This window comes from Grampus griseus (assembly GCF_964374135.1).
Source record: "Grampus griseus genome assembly, chromosome: 13".
Lineage (NCBI taxonomy): Eukaryota > Metazoa > Chordata > Mammalia > Artiodactyla > Delphinidae > Grampus > Grampus griseus.
Genome location: NC_139007.1, coordinates 83,752,493 through 83,764,755, shown reverse-complemented (window position 1 = coordinate 83,764,755; position 12,263 = coordinate 83,752,493).

The window sequence follows — 12,263 nt, the reverse complement described above, 5'->3', positions numbered from 1 at the left end:
ACAGCTTCCTGCCTTTCCCTTGCCAAGTGGCATTTCTCCCCGCCAGGCACTCTGCTCTTGCTCTTGAGAGCCTGACAGGGCTGATGGCAATTCCGCCTCCCCGGAGCCTCGGGATGGGGATGCTCAGAGCAGCGCTGTCCATTTCAGCACCGTGCAGGAGGGTGAGCCTAGTTCTGCCCTCTCCTTGGGGTCTCTGAGGCTACGTTGCCTCTCGGACATCTTAGGGCAGAAGAAGCACCTCTGAGGAGTGAGGTTAGACACGCAGGGTGAGGCTTTTCCTTTAACCATGCCCTAAGCCAAGGTGAGGCCACGCTCAGGTTAGTCTCCTGTGCTGTGAAGATTTGGTTCTATATCTTCCTAGAGGATCTGAGAGTGGCTGCCCACAGCACATGCGGAGGTCTGTGGGCAGCTGAGAAGGTTGCAACTTCTTTTTCAAGAAAGAGAGGGCTTGCAGCCTCCCTGTGGTTCCAAAGACCCCTACAACCTAATTAGTTTTAACTTTTAGCATCCTGGCAATGTAGACAATCCCACTTATGACCTTTGCATTATAACTTAAAATTGCTTTATGAAGAGAAAATATCAACATCAACGTGTTAGAGGTGCACAAAATATTTTTAAGGCAGAAGATTCAGATTCATTATTATTATAATTGACTATGATTTATTGGATATTCCCTATGTGCCAGGAAGTATACCAGATGCTGTAAAAACACATTACCACATCTAATCAGTACCACAACTTAAAAGAAAGATCTCTTGCAAAGGAAAATAGTGAAGTTCAGAAAAGTGATATAGCTTTCCAGGTGGTTGCAATACCTGTTTTCAATATTCAGACATGTAGTGCTATTTCCAATCACCTAAATATCTATGTTCTTGTTGGTCTAATCCATTATTTTTAAAATGTAAAGTGTGAATCATTTATATCTTGAGATTTTCAAAAGACTTATATGTTGCCTTAGAATTTCTAATCAAACCAAGGTGTACTTTCTGAAGTATTATAACCACACCCTCCTTGTTAGATGCTTCCAAGACAGCTTAATGATTTTTAGTTCCAATATCCCAAATGTGGCCAACCCTCTCTTCTCTTGTTTATTATCCATTTACATTTACCCCAGAGCCATCCACTTCTAGAAGTCCTGTTTGTGGTGAGAGGATTGAGGAGAAATGGGAATTTTAAGAAAAACCAGAGGAAGGTGGGGCAACTCTGAGTCCTTCCAATTCCCAACCCTGGAGCCGACCACCCCCATCCCTGAGCTGCTCACCCCTCTTCCCCTCAACCTCCCTTTCCCTCTTTTCTGAGTCAAAATTCCTTCTCTCAGAGCCAGATCCCCCTACCCTAGGCTACATCAATTTTGACAAGACTTTCTGGGTATTGAAAGGCTAAGCCAGAAAGAAGACCACGGTTCTGGACCCTGGCCCTCTCTCAGGTGGAACATAATCAAAGGCTCATGTGATGAGATATTATACAATGCCATGTGAAATAAATACCTAAATATGGGTATTTTCACTTCCTCAGAATTTCAATCACTAAACATTACAAGATAGGTCACCTGTCACTACAGTAACAGGGCCTGAGACTCTGCTCCGGTGCCCACTGAGAAACAGAAAAACAGTCCTGTTGTCCAGGAGCTGGCCTGGCAGGTTTTGGTGTTCTCCTGGTGAACACAGAAAACTTCACAAGATGTCACATCAGACAAGGCTATTTTGTGACCATGATGGACTGAGACAAGAATAAGACCACTAGTAATCATGTCTAAACAGAGACAAACCATGCACACTGTCCAGGCCACAAAATACCTGACAACCCCCCATCCTGGCTGACATGAGTGACTGTGTCTTTACTAGTGATAGCCTAGCCTTGATCTAGTCTTCCCTCCTTTAGATAAGATTTATTACAAAGCCCAGTCATAGAATTACCACCACTTCCTGACAGCATCCAATCCAGAGCAAAGCTTAAATCCTCCCCCAAATCACCCAACTAAAGCCCAGATCCTATACGTCCTCTTTAACACACTCTGACTGCAACCCTCACAGTTCCCAGTGGTGTACGTTACCCCTCAGGACAACAAGTAATCAACCCAACTTGTTCAAACACAGGTGTGTTTTCTTGAGGGTCTTTGGCTGGGCTGGGGGTGGGCATTGACACCATGAACTATTAGTCAGTAGGTCTAAGTGACAGTTGTGGACTCCTAGCTTGGCAGACATTCTTTAAAGAAAAATGGTAACTATGTAAAGGTGATGATTCTGTTTTGAAAGCTATGTTAACCTCTGGATTCCGCCATTTCCTCACATTCAAGATGTAAAAGGGATAAAAGGGAATGGAAACAGTTTTCATCCTTAAAAATAACAGTGTGTCCTGATAGAAAAATAGGCAAGAGATATGAAAATCAGTTCTTTGGAAAGAAACACAAATGACACACTCAGGAAAAGAAGCTCAACCTTGCACATAATAGGAGAATTGCTCATTGAAACTGAGATGCCATTTTTCATCAGATTAGTGAAAATCCAAAAGCTTGACCACACATGGGGAAAGAGGCAGGACTTAATCTGCCTCCTGCTGGACTTACTGGTGGGAATGACGATGATTCAGTCCCTGTAAAGAGAGATTTGGCAGGAGTTGACAAAATTACATATGCATTACCCTTTTGAACCATCAATTCCATATTTAGAAGCCTGTACCAAAGATACACTGGCAAAAACTCAAAATGACATATTCACATGGCTATTTACTTATTACTGTTCATAACAGCAAAGACTGTTAACAACCTAAATGTCCATCAATAGGGAATGGAGCTGATTGAACTTGAGGAGAACAGAATACTATGTAGCTGTAAAAGGAGTTAGGAATCTCCCTCTCTGGTTATGAGGTTATCTACAGGATAAATGGTCAAGTGAAAAAGCCAAGCTGCAGAGCAGCATTACTAGTGTGCTACCTTGTATGACTGAAAGGGGAGGGAGGGTCCAAGGTCAGAAACTCGATCTTACTGAACACACCTGACCGAATGGTTTTGGCTTTGAATCTACATAATGTTTTACAAATTTTAAAAGCAAAATTAATTTAAAAAGAAAAAAATCTTTCAGAAAACTGAAAATAAGCCAAAAGAATATCTAGCTTGTATCTTAACCACATGAAAGAATTCTTATAATAACCCTAAAACACAATATTTCGATGGTATGTCTTTAATGGGATATATCCTAAGGTCAGAAGACATCTGAAAGTAATCCTAAATCGCTCTCTCTATCTTTTGTTAGTTATAATATTATTATTATTTTGAAACACACTCACATACTAGAGATAAGACAAATAATAATTGTTAACAACATTAGGAAAAAGGTTTTCAGTGTAAAGAAAGATATACTTAAATTTAAAGTGTTCTAAATCTTGTGTTCATCCACCACTATTTCCTCAGAATAAGTTCTTAGAAGTAAAATTATATATGCAACATTTAGACTTTTTTTAACATATTGACAAAGCAGCCTGCAGAAAGTTTGCAATAAATTTGAAAAACACTTAATATAGCATGTACACGTGAATAAAACCAGAGGCTCAAACCATGGGGCATGATTACAGAAAGTATTTCCGTTCACTGTAGTAAAAATGGAGAATTATGGAAATTAAGGCTGTAGTTTTCCACTGAACCCAGAATATATAGACCCTTGAAGGCCAGGCTATGGGATTTGGAATCTATTCTGTATCGACAACCAATGAACCTCTGATGGCTTTATTTGGATGGAAAGTGCTACAACCAAAAGTTGAACTGTCAAAGGACTAGTGTAGCAGCCTGTAAAGGTTGAGAGTGGAGCACCTAGACAAGGGACACGTTGGGAAGTTGTTGAAATGGCAAGGTAAGAGGTGGTGAGGACCATAACTGGGGTGCAAGCATGGAAAATGAGGCAACGGAGCAGGCGGGAGCGATGATATCTACAGGACACGGCAAAGGGAAAACTGGTAAAGTGAGTTTGCAGAAGACATGGCCAAAGTTTTGATTCATGGTGAGAGTGGAGGGGGTAGTCTGGTAGAGAAGAAAGGACACATCTTTACTGAGGACAAGGTAAGTTTGCATGAAGATGGAAAGAAAATGGAGAATGCGGAAGTTGGAAAAACTCAAATGGCCTCAAGTTTATGTAAGGTGATTTAGTAATGTAGAAGGTAATACATTCTGTTCCCAAAATGGACACTCAAGGGCTTCCCTGGTGGCGCAGTGGTTGAGAATCTGCCTGCTAATGCAGGGGACACAGGATCGAGCCCTCATCTGGGAGGATCCCACATGCCGTGGAGCAACTAGGCCCGTGAGCAACAAGTACTGAGCCTGTGCGTCTGGAGCCTGTGCTCCCCAACAAGAGAGGCCGTGATAGTAAGAGACCCGCGCACCACGATGAAGAGTAGCCCCCACTTGCCACAACTAGAGAAGGCCCTCGCATAGAAGCGAAGACCCAACACAGCAAAAATAAATTAATTAATTAATTTTTTAAAAATGGACACTCAAGTGGGAGTTTGAGAAGGATGGTGGTTTTGTAATACATTCTGTGGGACCTATGAGAAGAAGTCATTCAAGATGAGTATAAGTATTTCCCAGCAGCACTGAGAGCTGTCCGAGTTCTACTATGTGAACTTGAATTGATGTCAGTCTTCCCAGATGTACAACTTTCTCTGTAAAATGCAGCAGCAGAGAGAAAATGATGTGAGATTGATTAATGGGTTGATTGAAAGGAAACAATGCATTTATTAGTTCAGTACTTACCAAGCTCTTGGCAAAGGACTCTGGATGGCAACACCATTCTACGAGCTCCATATGCCAGGATGAGGACCCAGTGGCACATCAAACACACATATTTTCTGCACTCAAGGATGTGGTCCAAGAAAGGACAAGGAGGAAGAGGAATCAGAGACATCATGGAGAGCGTATTTGAAAGATTTACCAAGGGGTCCAGTGGTAGACAGGCTAATGATGGCCAACACAACCTGATGGGCTGAGAAAAGGGACGGTGAGATGGCTAGCACTGGGTACCAAGATGACTGTGCCATTTTCGGACTACACAGAAGTTCACCCTAAGGGATGTGTGGGGTATACATCCACGCTGTCATCCTGATGAAGCACTGAGCCTGTGGGTCTGTGACCATGCAGAAGGGAATCCTTTTCCAAATTGCCTGTCCAAAAGGGGACACCTTTTTCTAATTAGCACAAAAGCACTCTATAGTTTGAGCTGAAGGTCACAGTGAAGATCCAGGTTTACCTGAGAAAGAAAGTAGGGGATTGTGATCAGAGAGAATGTCAGATTTCAAGTTTTGGGGGGTAGAACAAACTCAATGGAATCGGAGGATATTTGAAGAAAGAAGCAGGGAAGAAACTAAAATTAAGAGCAAAGGAATTGGAATAGGAACCAGAGGGCTGATTCATATATTGGGGAAATGGAAGAAAAGCAGAATGGAGGAAGATAGAATGGAGACACAGGCAAGGAAGCTGTATTCTTCCTCACTTGGTGATCAGGGCTGCGTCTTCCGTCTTGTCACACTGTAGAATGCCTCCTGATAAGAAGAGTTTGCTTTTGCTGTGTATTCTCCTTTCTGGAAGACTCAGCTCAGACTACAAAGAGTATCTTATTAAGCATTTGGCTCAGCTCACCCAAAACAGTAAAGCAAATAGCTTTCTTGTGTCGTTTCTTTTTTATTTGTGTGTGTCATTAACATTAAACACATGATGTTGCAACAACAATATAAGTGACGACTTAATGGGCTGAATTTAAATTCAAGTAATATATCCATTCATCTAAAAGCTACCCCTTAAAAGTCTGTAAAATTAATTTATTGAAAAATTTTAGATATAACTCTACCAGAAAATCTCCTCTGAATAATGATGCCATAGATTTTGCAGCTTTTTTTCCCCTTTTGGACCAGCTCTTACCTTCTTCCTACAGATGAGTTGTCAAAGATGTGACCAAAAACCTCAACCCATCAGGTTATAGAATATGTGTCTCCAAAACCTCAACAATCCACAGGGGTGTTTAGAGAAAGGCAGGGCACCAGAAAGACATGCAATACACAGTATGTTAATTGGAAGAATTGCCAGAAAGAAAAGGCAGGATATGTCCCTCTGTGGGTTGATGCTGGTGTGAGTTTTCCAGGAAGGACCAAAAAACAATCACAGGTCTCAGCTCTGTTCATTTCAATGTTCATTGAAGCTGATCTCCCACCAGGTTGGATTTCTTTCCTGGGGCTTCTGTGACAAATTACCAAACACGGTGACTTGGAAAACAGAAATTTATCCTCTCATGGTTCTGGAGGCCAGGAATCTGAAATTAAAATGGAAGCAGGGCCACGCTTCCTCCAAAGCCTCTAGGAGAGGATCCTTCTTTGCCTCTTGTAGCTTCTGGTGGCTCTTGGTGTTCCTTAGCTGGTGGCCACGTCACTCTAAACTCTGTCTCCATCATCATTGAATTTAGGGCCCACCTGGATAATCCAGGGTGAGCTCATCTTTTCTTTTCTACAGCTTTTTTGAGATATAATGGACATTTAACATTGCGACATATAACAATGTGTCGATGTATATACTTATATGTTTCAAAATGGCCACGATAGAGTAGCTAATACCTCCATCACATCATGTAATTACTGTTTCCTTTTTTTTTAATTTTTTTAATTGGGGTATAGTTGCTTTACAATGTTGTGTTAGTTTCTTCTGTACGGTGACGTCAATCACCTATATGTATACATATAACCCCTCCCTCTTGGACCTCCCTCCCACCTCTGCCATCCCACCCATCGAGCTCGTCACAGAGCACCGAGCTGAACTTCCTGTGCTTAATAGCAGGTTCCAACTAGCTATCTATTTTACACATATGGTATATATATGTCAATCCTAATCTCCCAGTTCGTCCCACACTCTCCTTCCCACGCTGTGTCCACATGTTCATTCTCTACGTCTACACCTCTATTCCTGCCCTGCAAATACGTTCATCTGTAACATTTTTCTAGATTCCACATATATGTGTTAATATATGATATTAGTTTTTCTCTTTCTGGCTTACTTCACTCTGCATGATAGACTCTAGGTCCATCCACATCTCTACAAATGACCTAATTTTGTTCCTTTTTATAGCTAAGTAATATTCCATCATATATAGCCAGGACATGGAAACAACCTAAATGTCCAACAACAGATGAATGGATAAAGAAGATGCGGAATATATATACAATGGAATATTACTCAGTAATTACTGTTTCTTTTCTGTGGTGAGAACATTTAAGATCTGTTGTCTTAGCAACTTTCAAGTATTTAATACTACTGTATTAAATTATTGTATTGTATTATATTGTATTAAAATATTGTATTGTTAACTGTAACCACCATGCTGTACATTAGATCCCCAGAACTTATTCATCTTTTAACTGGAAGTTTGTACTCTTTGATCAACATCTTCTGTTTTCCCCACCCCCTGGTAACCAACACGGTACTCTCTGTTTCTATGATTTCGGACTTTTTAGATTCCACATATAAGTGATATCATACACTATTTGTCCTCCTCTGTCTGACTTATTTCACTTAGCTAAATGCCCTCAAAGCCCATCCATGTTGTCACAAGTGGTAGGATTTCCTCCTTTCTCATGGCTGAATAACGTTCCATTATTATATGTATATTTCTCACATCTTCTTTGTCTATTCATCTGTTGAGTGACACTTAGGTTATTTCCATATCCTGGCTATTGTGAATAATATTGCAATGAACATGGGAGTACAGATATCTCAAGGAGATCCTGTTTTCATTTCCTTCAGATATATGCCCAGGAGTAGGATTACTAGATTATATGGTAGTTCCATTTTTAATTTTTTGAGGAAACTCCATACTGTTTTTCATAGCAGCTGCACCAATTTACATTCCAATAGTGCAGAAGTGTTCACTTTTCTCCATATCCTATCCAACACTTGTTATCTTGTCTTTTGGATGATAGCCCTTGTAATAGGTTTGAGATGATACCTTATTGTGGTTTTGATTTGCATTTTCCTGATTATTAGTGATGTTGAGCATCTTTTCATGTATCTGTTGGCCATTTGTATGTCTTCTTTGGAAAAATATCTATTCAGTTCCTCTGCCCTTTTTTAATTGGATTTATTATTATTATTATTACTATTGAGTTGTATAGAATAATCTCAAGACCTTTAACTTAATTGCATCTGCAAATACCCTTTTTCCAAATACAATCACGTCCACAGGTTCTGAGGGTTAGAACATGAACATATATTATCGAGGACCACCATTCAACCTCCCACCCAGGTATAACTGAATGGTATTTATCTCAGATAGGATACTTTTGGTTGCAAGGAACAGAAACCACAGCTGAAACTAGCTTAGACAATAAGGAAGTTTATTAGCTCACATAATTGGAGGTACAGAGAACCCAGGTGTGATACAGGCCAGTGGAGAAGGAATCATAGATCCAGATGTTTTTCTTCTCTCCACTCTCCTGTTCTAGTATCAATTTCTTCTCAAGGCTTGTTGTGGGATGGTCACTGTAACCATCAGGGCAACATGTGTTCTCGTTCATGGCCAGCAGAAGAGAGCAAAAGAAAACCTCCCCCTCCAAACCACAGATAAACATCTGATTCAGACAGATTAGATCAGGGCCCCCATGGAACCATAATGGTTCCCAGAAGAATTCCACATCCCATTGGCTAACATAAATTCCTGGATTTGGGGATATGCTAAATGTCTTCTGAACTGTATGGCTATGATAAAGAGGGAGGAAAATCTGAAAAAAGTTATGACACAGCAAGGGGAAAGTAGGCACGGAATAGGAAAGTGATAGCTACACTAGGATGCTTCATAGTAATTATCATTTTAGAAGGATGATGACCTAATTTGAGACCACTGATACCTCAGGGACCAAGTGGATCCTTCCCTTTTCTCTTATTAGGTACTAGCATTTGAATTGGTCCCATGATGAGCTAGAAAATCTAGAACCATTTCTGATAACATTTTGAGTTAATCTTGTCATTGATCTGCCTCCATGAGAAGAGGAATAAGAGAAAAAACACCAGCTGCCCTCTGTTGCTGTCTCATTTCTTCAGTTGTGTAAAACAAACACAAGGCTTTTGCCCTCTGTAACTGACATCCATCACTGATAGCTTCTGGAAACAATATCCTGGTCTCCAACAAGAAGATCACACACCACAATTAAGGTTTGCTTTGGAGACACTTGAGACTTCTGCAGGACACCAATCTTAACCATTTTGTGAGCATTTTACTAGTTTAAACATTGAGGGTCATGGTATCTTTGAGTCGCAAAGCATCTCTCAAAATCCCACTGTGAATCTAGTTTATGGCTTTCATTTCCCATCTGTGAGACTAGGTTCAAACTCACAAGGGGAGGGTAAGTCAAAGAGCAAAGATCACCAAATCAGAAAAAAAAAAAAAAAAAAAAAGAAAGGTTTTTTCCCCGTTCTTTTTAAAGTGAAATTTCATGGAAAATTTAGAAAATACTATTTTTGTAAGAAAGATCTCATCGTTACTCTTCTTTTCAAAATTTCTTTGGATATTTTCCTTGGAATCATTTTACCAAGTTGCCAAAGAATCCGTTGTAATCAAAGTAAAAATTGTACTAAATTTACAAACTAATTTGAGGCAAATCGGCAGTTTTTGCAATTTTCTGTTGCCATGCAGTAAATACACATACATATATACATTTTTTTATTCCAATAATGTTTATGGCCTTCAGTATTTTAGTTGTATTTATATATTGCATATTTATCATTAACTTGTTCTAATTAGTTTTGTAATTGTATTCTGAGTAGCAAAATTATGGAATTTTGAAAATCCCTATTTTTGTGTGGAAACTAAATTTATTTGGAAGTTTTGGGTGAGTACAAATAGATGATACTACTGTGACTTTCTCAGTAACTGCTTACCATGGCTTCCACTAACATCTAACCTAGACCAAGTCTTGTGAAGTAAACGCGCAATCCGCCCACCAGGACCCTGGGCGATGCGTCGAGCCCCAGCCTCACAAAAGAGAGGCTGTAAATCAGCCAAGTCTTACAGATGCAACTCAGGGCACCACCGCCAAGCACTGCTGGTGGCCGTTGCCCTGCTGGCTTCATATTTTCACCCTTCTGGACTTGCAAGACAGCGCTGTAAAGAAGAAGCTCAGTGTAAACAGAGCTAGAAAGCCCGGGGGGTGTGCTGAGCTTCCTAGCAGTGAGCCCAGACGGCTCCCGGGCTACTGTTCATTTCCCACACGGAAGCTGTACTTCCAGAAAAATCAAAGCGATTAGAAACTTAAACACAACAATTTCTTCTTGCAACTCAGCTCTGGTTTCAAGGTAAAGAGGCTGAAGTAGCTCAGATAACAGGTAATAGTTTTGTGGATGTACCTGAGAAGTAACAGGGCTGGAGCCACGCGCGAGAGGCCGTGGGAACTGGATGTTGTGGGCAGCGCTGCTCGGGGCACGCGCGGCGGCCGAGGCGGAGCTGCAGGAGGCGCAGACCTCGATCCCGCCTGCGTTTCTGAATTAGAAACCCTCCTCGCGGCTACAGCCCTGCACCGTGGAGACGCTCCCCGACGCTCCTGGGAGCCCTACAGTTTGCCTGTCACATACTCTGCCACCCATCATTGTCCCTTGACACGGGGCTGCTGGGTCAGGATCACGATGGAAGCACACACGGAGCTCTCCGAACACGTTGAAACAAGGGATCAAATCTTTTACACGTGTATTTAAAAGCCACTCTCACACCCCAAACAGAGGGGAGTTGAGGTCAACACACCCCAGCCCCCCTTTGAGGACACCCAAAACAGCCCCTCCAACCTGTGATGGTGAATTCTGTGTGTCAGCTTGACCAGGCCCCAGGGTGCCCACGTGTTCTGTCAGATACTGGGCGTCTGTGAGGGGCTTTCTGGCTGAGCAGACTGGGTAAGATGGATCTCCTTCCTCAGTGTGGGCGGGCACCATCCAGTCCCTCAAGGGCCTGAACAGAACAAAAAGGCACAGGAAGAGAGAATTCCCTCTCTCTTTCTCTCTTGCTGCCTGACTTTGAGCTGGGACATGGATTTCTCCTGCCCTTGGACTGGGTCTACACCATCAGCACTCCTGGTTCTGAGACCTTCTGTACCGTTGGTGCTCCGCTCTCAGGGCTTCAAACATACAACCTGTTCTCCTGGGCCTCCAGCTTTATCATGGGACTCAGCCTCCCTAATTGTGTGATTCAACTTCTTATAATAAATCTGTCGGCTCTGATTCTCTGGAGACCCTTGACTAATACAGAACCCGAAAAACACAACACAGCCCGAAAAAGAACCTGAAAGAGGTGCACGCAGGAGGGAATCCCATAAAACGTGAGCTCTCAAACAAAAGTTACAAACAGCACAGGGAAATCCAGCTGATGAAGAAACCCAACATGAAACAGATCAAACAAATGAGGGCGTAAACTGGCAGAAGATAACAGAAGAAGAGCTGTGACCTTAGGATGCTATGTCCAGCTAATTTATTATTCAAGGATGAGGGTGAAATTAAGATGTTTTCGGACATATGCAGACAAGAATTACCACTCTTAGAAACCTTTGCTGAAAGAAATACCAAAGGATATACTTCAGGAAGAAGAAAGTGAACCCAAAGAGTGAGTGAAAGAAATCAGTAAAGCATGTTGGCAAATCTAATTAAGTAGCGACTTAGAACTGTATGCATTAAAAAATCTTAGTATCTGCATCAACTTGTATCTAAAATTCCAGAAAAGAAGATGGGATTCAAGGACTGCATTTCAAAGGAATATTAAAGATTAAATGCTAAAGGTTTAGTACGTATGTTTATGTGTATGTTTTCTGGAGGGGAATGCATAGTTTCCATCAGACTCTCAAAGCGAGTCATGACCCCAAAAGAAAGTGAAGAGCCGTTGTCCTGGTGGCCCTCAGAGCAGGCACAACAGAGAAGAGGTCCAGACTTCTCAGAGCCGCCCTAGACCCAGAAGATACTCCAGTCCCCCCGCCCCCTTCCTCCCCGTGTCTGCTGGGGGTCATCCAGCTTGGAGGGCTGGAGGATGGGCTGAGCAGTTGGTCCCCTCTGTGGCCTGTACCTAACCGCCTGCAACTGTGACAAGGACAAATCATGGACTGTGTCAGTTCGTGTGACCAAAACCCGAACCCTAAAAGGAGCTAAAAATGAAAAAATTAGTCCAACGCAAATAATTTCATCTAGCTCCTTTGCAACAGGTGGTGAGATTTTTCTCTTTAACTAATATCATAGATGTTTTTGCAGGAAATAATTCACAGCTTTAGTA